We start from the raw sequence: 6,438 nt of genomic DNA, 5'->3' as shown, positions 1-6,438 counted from the left end.
AAGACCCGACACCTCCTGAGGGCCTAATGTCGCTCCCCAACCTGCGTCCGACGCGTCGGAAAAACAAGATGAGGTCTGGGTTCTTCTGTTGAAGCGACATCCCTTCTGCTAACTGCCTGGGGTTAGCCACCAACTTAATTCCTCCTTCACTTTGGCAGGAATTAGAAACTGGAAGGAATCCGGTTGCGATTTTCTTGGCCATGAATCTTTCAGGAAAAACTGTAGAGGTCTCATGTGCAGTCTTCCTAGAGAAATGAACCTCTCTAGCGAAGAGAGTGTGCCCAGTAGATCATCCATCTCTCTTGCTGAGCATCGGTTTTCTCTAGGAAGTCCTGCACCTTCCGAATGCATAGGGCTTGCCTTTCGGGGGACGGAAAAACAAAAACCCGAGAAAAGTCGCTGACGATATCGAATCCCCAAATAAACTATCTGTTGCTGGGATTCAACTGCGACTTTCCCAGGTTTACCACAAGACCTAGGTCTTTTGCTAAGTCCAACGTTTGTTTCAGGTCCTCCAGACATTGACTTCTCGATTGGGATCTTATCAACCAGTCGTCCAAATAAAATGACACTCTGATCCCTCTTAGATGCAGCCATCTTGCTACATTGGACATCATCCTCGTGAACACTTGGGGGCTGTGCAAAGGCCGAAGCACAGGGCCTTGAATTGAAAGACCCTGTTCTGAATCACGAACCTTAAATACTTCCTGCTTCCTGGATGAATCGGAATATGGAAGTATGCGTCTTGTAAGTCCAGGGTAACCATCCAGTCCCCTGGACGTACTGCTGCCAGTACTGAATTGTTCGTCTCCAGAGTGAATTTGGTCTTTTCCACGAAAACATTCAGTTGACTTACGTCCAGCACTGGTCTCCATCCTCCCGAGGACTTCGCAACCAGGAATAGCCGGTTGTAAAATCCCGGAGATTCGTGATCCAGAACAGGTTCTATGGCTCCTTTCTCTAGCATGGAAGAGACTGCTCCCACAGAGCCTTTTTCTTCACTAAATCGTTGTAATTTGACCCCAGGGCTCTCGGAGAGTTTGCGAGAGGAGGTTTCTTTAAGAAGGGAATTTTGTACCCTTCCCGAGCTACGTTGACGGCCCAGGGATCTGCCTTCATGTTCTGCCAAACTTCCCAAAATTCTTGAAGTCTGGCTCCTACTGCTGTCTGGAGGACTGAGTTCTCATTGTTTAGAGGTGGTTTTGGCTCCTCTTTTCGTTGGTACTCTCTTGCCTCTAAAGGCGGGTCGTGCAAAAGTTCTGCCTCGAAAGGGCTGTTGAGAAGGCCTTGTTTGAGGGCTAAATTCTTTTGGAGTTTTCTTCACCAACTTGGATGGTAAAAACTTCCTTACTGATGAAGAGAGCAAATCTTGAGTGGCCTTCTGAGAAAGCGCCAGAGCTATATCCTTAATAACCTCTGACGGAAACAGCTGGTTTGAAAGGGGAGAGAACATCAACTCTGATTTCTGTGCATTGGAAACGCCTTTAGACGCGAATGAGCACAAAAGCGACCTCTTCTTCAAAACCTCCTGCTGCGAACAATGAAGCCAGCTCATTTGCTCCATCTCTGAGAGCCTTGTCCATGCAGGACATAATGCTCTTAGCCACTTCCATATCTTGTTCATTTTCGTCTTCTAAGGAATTCGCCAACACTCCCAATGACCAATCTAGAAAATTGAAGACTTCGAAAGTCCTAAAAATTCCCTTAAAAAGATGGTCAAACTCGGACGAAGTCCACCAGACCTTGGCAGATTGCAACGCCTGTCTGCGCGAACTGTCCACTATACTGGAGAAGTCCCCCTGGAGGAGGCAGGTATCCCAGGCCAAGACTTTCTCCAGTAGCGTACCATACCCCAGACTTAGATGCTAAACTTGGCTGGGGGAAAAGCAAAGAGGATTTCCGCTTCTTTCTTGTCCTTCAGCCAGTTATTCACTCGTTGTAGCGCCTTCTTGGCCGAAATCGACAGTCATCTTGAGAAAAGAGGACTTCTTAGGAGTCTTAGTCTTAGAAAACTGAGACAGGAGATAAAGGCGCCGTAGGCTGAAATTCCCCTTCGAAGATAGACAGCAGACGTGAAGTAAGGATCTTTTAATCCGAAGACGGTTCTACATTCTTCTCTTCAACAAAGTCCACTTCTTCTTCTGCTGAAGAAATGTCTTGCAGATCCACCTATCGTATGACGCTTTGCTGATGGATTAACGTCCTGCCGCCTGCGTCCTGTCACCAACGAAGTCTCTGCGTCCGGCCGTCTGCATTCTACAACCACAGAAGAATCGATGTGCTGCCGTTTGCGTCCTGCGTCCATCATAGACATGTCTGCTTCCTGCGTCCACCAGCGGTTCCGCGTCCTGACGTTTGCGTCCTGTTTCTTCCGAAACAATCTTCTTCTTCCTGCGTCCTGCGTCCTGGAACACTACGCGATCGCCCGTCTTCGTAGAGCCCGTGCGTCCTAAATCCTCGACACGCAAACACTTGTCTTCCGTCTTCTTGGAAGACTTAACGGGAAGGAAATCGTCCTTACGCCTTGCAGGTCCTTGCAAAGGAGCATCCCATGAATCGACGAGAACTGCAAGCTTAGACTGCATTTCTCTTAAGAAATCCTTCGTACTATCTTCCTGACGAACAGCCGTAGGAGGAGGAGGAAGACGAGAAGGACTAGGACGCAAAGGAGAGCAATCTTGGACTCTACCCGAAGGAGAGAGAAGAGGAGAGGAAAAGCAAGAGGACTGGGGGGAGTCTCTTGACGAAATCCAGGAAACGTACGGGCCGTACCGAGTCTTTCTTTCGATCGCACAATTTCTTCCTCTGGTCAGAACCATGTCCTCGTCCGAGGAAGACAAACAAAACCTCCGGGCTACTCCAAGCTTCACGATCTTGAGCACGTCTATCTTGAGTAGTCGATGTCCTTAACGTCCTCTTGAGGGGGCGAGACACTACCGAGTACCGATGTTCGCGCTCTGATGTCGAACCATCAGAGGACGCACACTTCCCAGTTACGCCTTTTCTGCGGCGAACTGCAACAGCCTGGGATCTTACAACAGGACTGTCCGAAGGGAACGCCTGACCGTGGTAAAACCTCTCTCGCCTCCCCTTCGACTGTCGACATGCCTTCTCCCTTGGGTCTGGGAGCTTGACAGAGGTCTAGGAGCACGAGAGAGACGATCAGACGCCCCCTCCACTTCACTTTCACTGACATCAAAAGCACTCACTTTATCCATAAGGCGCTGTATTTGGTCTCCCATGGACGCAAGGGCAGCGAACACCTTAACAATCTGTGTATCGTTCGTCCCCTCCGATACAGCAGCGGGCGCAGGAGATACCTGGGGAGAAGGAACTACCAACTCTACGTTAGAAGGAGCTGGAGAGGAAACACATTCACTCCTTTTACTAGAAGTATTCGACCTCTCACTACGAGAAACAGATCTCCTTACACGATTTTTCTCAAGCCTTTCAACATATTTCATAAATATCTTCCACTCCTTCTCTGACAAATTCTCACACTCAACACACCTACTCTCCCAAGTACACACATTCTCTCTACACTTTTTGCAAATGGTATGAGGGTCGACCGAAGCCTTCGGCAACCTTACCTTACACCCCTCTTTCACACAAACTCTAAACATACTACCAGTGTCAGACATCTTCCAAGAACAATCCAAAGCGAATGCCAAGCTAACGTTTCCAAGTACGATACCAAAAAATCCATGAAAAGTCAGCAACGAGAAGAAAATCCTAGCAGGGAACCACCAACAATGTTGCCGGTTCGGCTGGCAGAAAAAATCTGGCTCAAGTGGGAACGGTTCCTGGCGCTAGCGCCACGGTAACGGGGTGGTGGTATCCTGAACTACTAATAGGTTACTAGCGTTTGCCGCGAGATTTGAAATTTCTGCCAGGTGGAACAAGAGAATATAGCTATATATATACCTGCCAGGTAAGTGTCATACATTAAACTCTTATATTCTAGTAATATTCAATCATTTCCCTTCATTTTGCAACAAATTGGAAATCTCTAGCACAATATTTCGACTTATGGTGAATTTATGAAAAGAACTTTTTCCTTACGTCCGCGTGGTAACTCTCCGAAAAAAATCATAAATTTTTTTGTGCGATTGTCGTAATGTTTGCACCATTTTAAATTAGCCGTTACATAAAGTTTTATATATGGAAATGTGCGCAATTTCATGCACAATACAACTAAAAACAACCCATTGTTGTAGCTTTTATCAGTTTTGAAATATTTTCATATAAATAACGATAAGTGCCAAAATTTCAACCTTCGGTCAACTTTGACTCTACCGAAATGGTCGAAAAACACAATTGTAAGCTAAAACTCTTATATTCTAGTAATATTCAATCAATTACCTTCATTTTGCAACAAATTAGAAGTCTCTAGCACAATATTTTGATTTATGGTGAATTTATGAAAAAAAAAAATATTTTCCTTACGTCCGCACGGTAACTCTTCCGAAAAAAATCAGAAATTTTTTCGTGCGATTGTCGTGATGTTTGCACCATTTTAAATTAGCAGTTACATAAAGTTTTATATATGAAAATTTGCGCAATTTCATAATGCAACCAAAAATAATTGAAGGTTGGAGCTTTTCTCATTTTCAAAATATAAGCATATAAATTATGATGAATAGAATCTTACAGTCTAGTAATATTCAGTCATTTATCTTCATTTTGAAACAAATTTGAAGTCTCTAGCACAAGGTATTTCAGAAAGCTATGTTCAGTACTACAGCAAAAAAAAAAAAAACTAATTCCATACCTAATTTCAGCGTGCTTTTTACATATGACAGGCTAGGATGAGGGAGCTTGAAAAGGACAGTATGCAACTACTTAAGTATAAAATATACCTGTTACATAATTAACAATTTATAATATTAAAAACAGTATGCGTTTTTGAAAAACGTCGTGAACTTGGAACGTCGTAAGCGTAAGCATCGTAAAGTCGGAAAAAGCGTTGTAACCCAGCCCGGATTTTTTAATGAATATTTTCATACATTCAACTTACCTGTCGATATATACATAGCTATCGACTCCATCGTCCCCCAACAGAAATTCAAATTTCGCGGCACTCGCTACAGGTAGGTCAGGTGATCTACCGCCCTGCTCTGGGTAGCAGGACTAGGAACTATTCCCGTTTTCTAATCAGATTCTCTCTGTCGCCGGTAGTATCAACATTGTTGTTACTTCCTCCTGACTGGAATTCTTTTTTCACAACGCTTTTGATCATCTTTCGACTGATTTTTGGTGACGTACTTGGATCGTTGTTTGGCATTCGCTATCGTGGACTGGTTTTTGGACTTCGCTTTGGATTTTCGTGAATATGTCTGATTCTAGTGTTAGCTTCAGAGTGTGTGTGAATGAAGGCTGTAAGGTGAGGATTCCGAAAGCTTCGGTAGATCCTCACACTACATGCAGTGGTTGTAGAAAGGTTGAATGCTCAATTGAGAATACGTGTAACGAGTGTGAGAGATTGAGTGCGCAAGAATGGAAGAATCTGACTTCTTACTTGAAGAAGTTAGAGAAGGATAGAGAGAGGAAGGCGGCTTACAAAAGCCGGAAAATGTCTAGTAGTTCTGTAGCTTCTTCTTCTCTTAATTATGCCCATTCTGTTTCAGCCCGTTCACAAGTTTATCCCTCTGATTCCGCCTCAGAAATAGCGGAAACTCAGAGCTTCCAACCTTAACAAAAAATGCAAGAGAAAATGGAAGCATTAGATGAAGGTAAGACGAAGTGAATGTGGTTTCTCAAGTGATGTTAGTGCCACAGTGTAGTGGATCGGGGGGCGTCTCGGTCGTCCCTGCGACGCTCCCAGGCCTAGACCTCTTCCAAGCTCCCTGGCCCAGAGGTAGAAGGAAAGTCGAAGCAAAATACGGGGGTCGTGGGGAATCCCAACGATCAGGGCTCCCTTCGGCAGAATCGTATACATCTCAGTCTGCAGGGACAGCTATAGAAAAAGCGTCCTTCGTGAGTGCTTTTCATCTTCTAGTCGCCTTCTCCGAGAAGAGGATGGAAGGAATCGAAGCTTTCACGTCCGCTAAAAAGGAACTGGAAAGAACCTGAGCTTAATTCTAGCCCCGAGCGCTTCTCTGAAGAGGAGGCGCCTTCGGTAATCAAGAAAGCTAGAAAGGATTTAGATCCTTGGAAGGGAAAAGACTCTCGAGCGCCTTCCAGATAATCCTTCTCCTGATTCGAATGAGCCTTCGACCAGGAGGAATTTTGATGAATGTACAGGAGCAAATAGCGTCTTTGGTAGGAGTACTTTCTAAGGAGCCTACTCGTTAAAAGGATGACAGGCTTCCGATTCAAGAGATCCAAATACCGTTATTCCTGTTTTTTTTTTTTTCTCGGGCGCGACGAACCCTCCAGGGGAGTTGTTGCACAAGCGGCCATCTCTGGGGGGGAGCGGTGCGTTAGGCAGGCGAGATG

General features: G+C 45.2%; 1 protein-coding gene across 5 annotated transcripts in view; it reads left to right on the top strand.

Moving 5' to 3' along the window:
- LOC135220026 (uncharacterized) overlaps positions 1-6,438 on the top strand; it is a 425,700-nt gene that overhangs the window by 15,166 nt on the left and 404,096 nt on the right. The window lies entirely within an intron of this gene.

The sequence above is a fragment of the Macrobrachium nipponense genome, chromosome 1, assembly GCF_015104395.2.
Source record: "Macrobrachium nipponense isolate FS-2020 chromosome 1, ASM1510439v2, whole genome shotgun sequence".
In the NCBI taxonomy this organism is placed as follows: domain Eukaryota; kingdom Metazoa; phylum Arthropoda; class Malacostraca; order Decapoda; family Palaemonidae; genus Macrobrachium; species Macrobrachium nipponense.
Note: the sequence above shows the minus strand (reverse complement) of the source record. Positions and strands in the feature narration are given on the sequence as shown.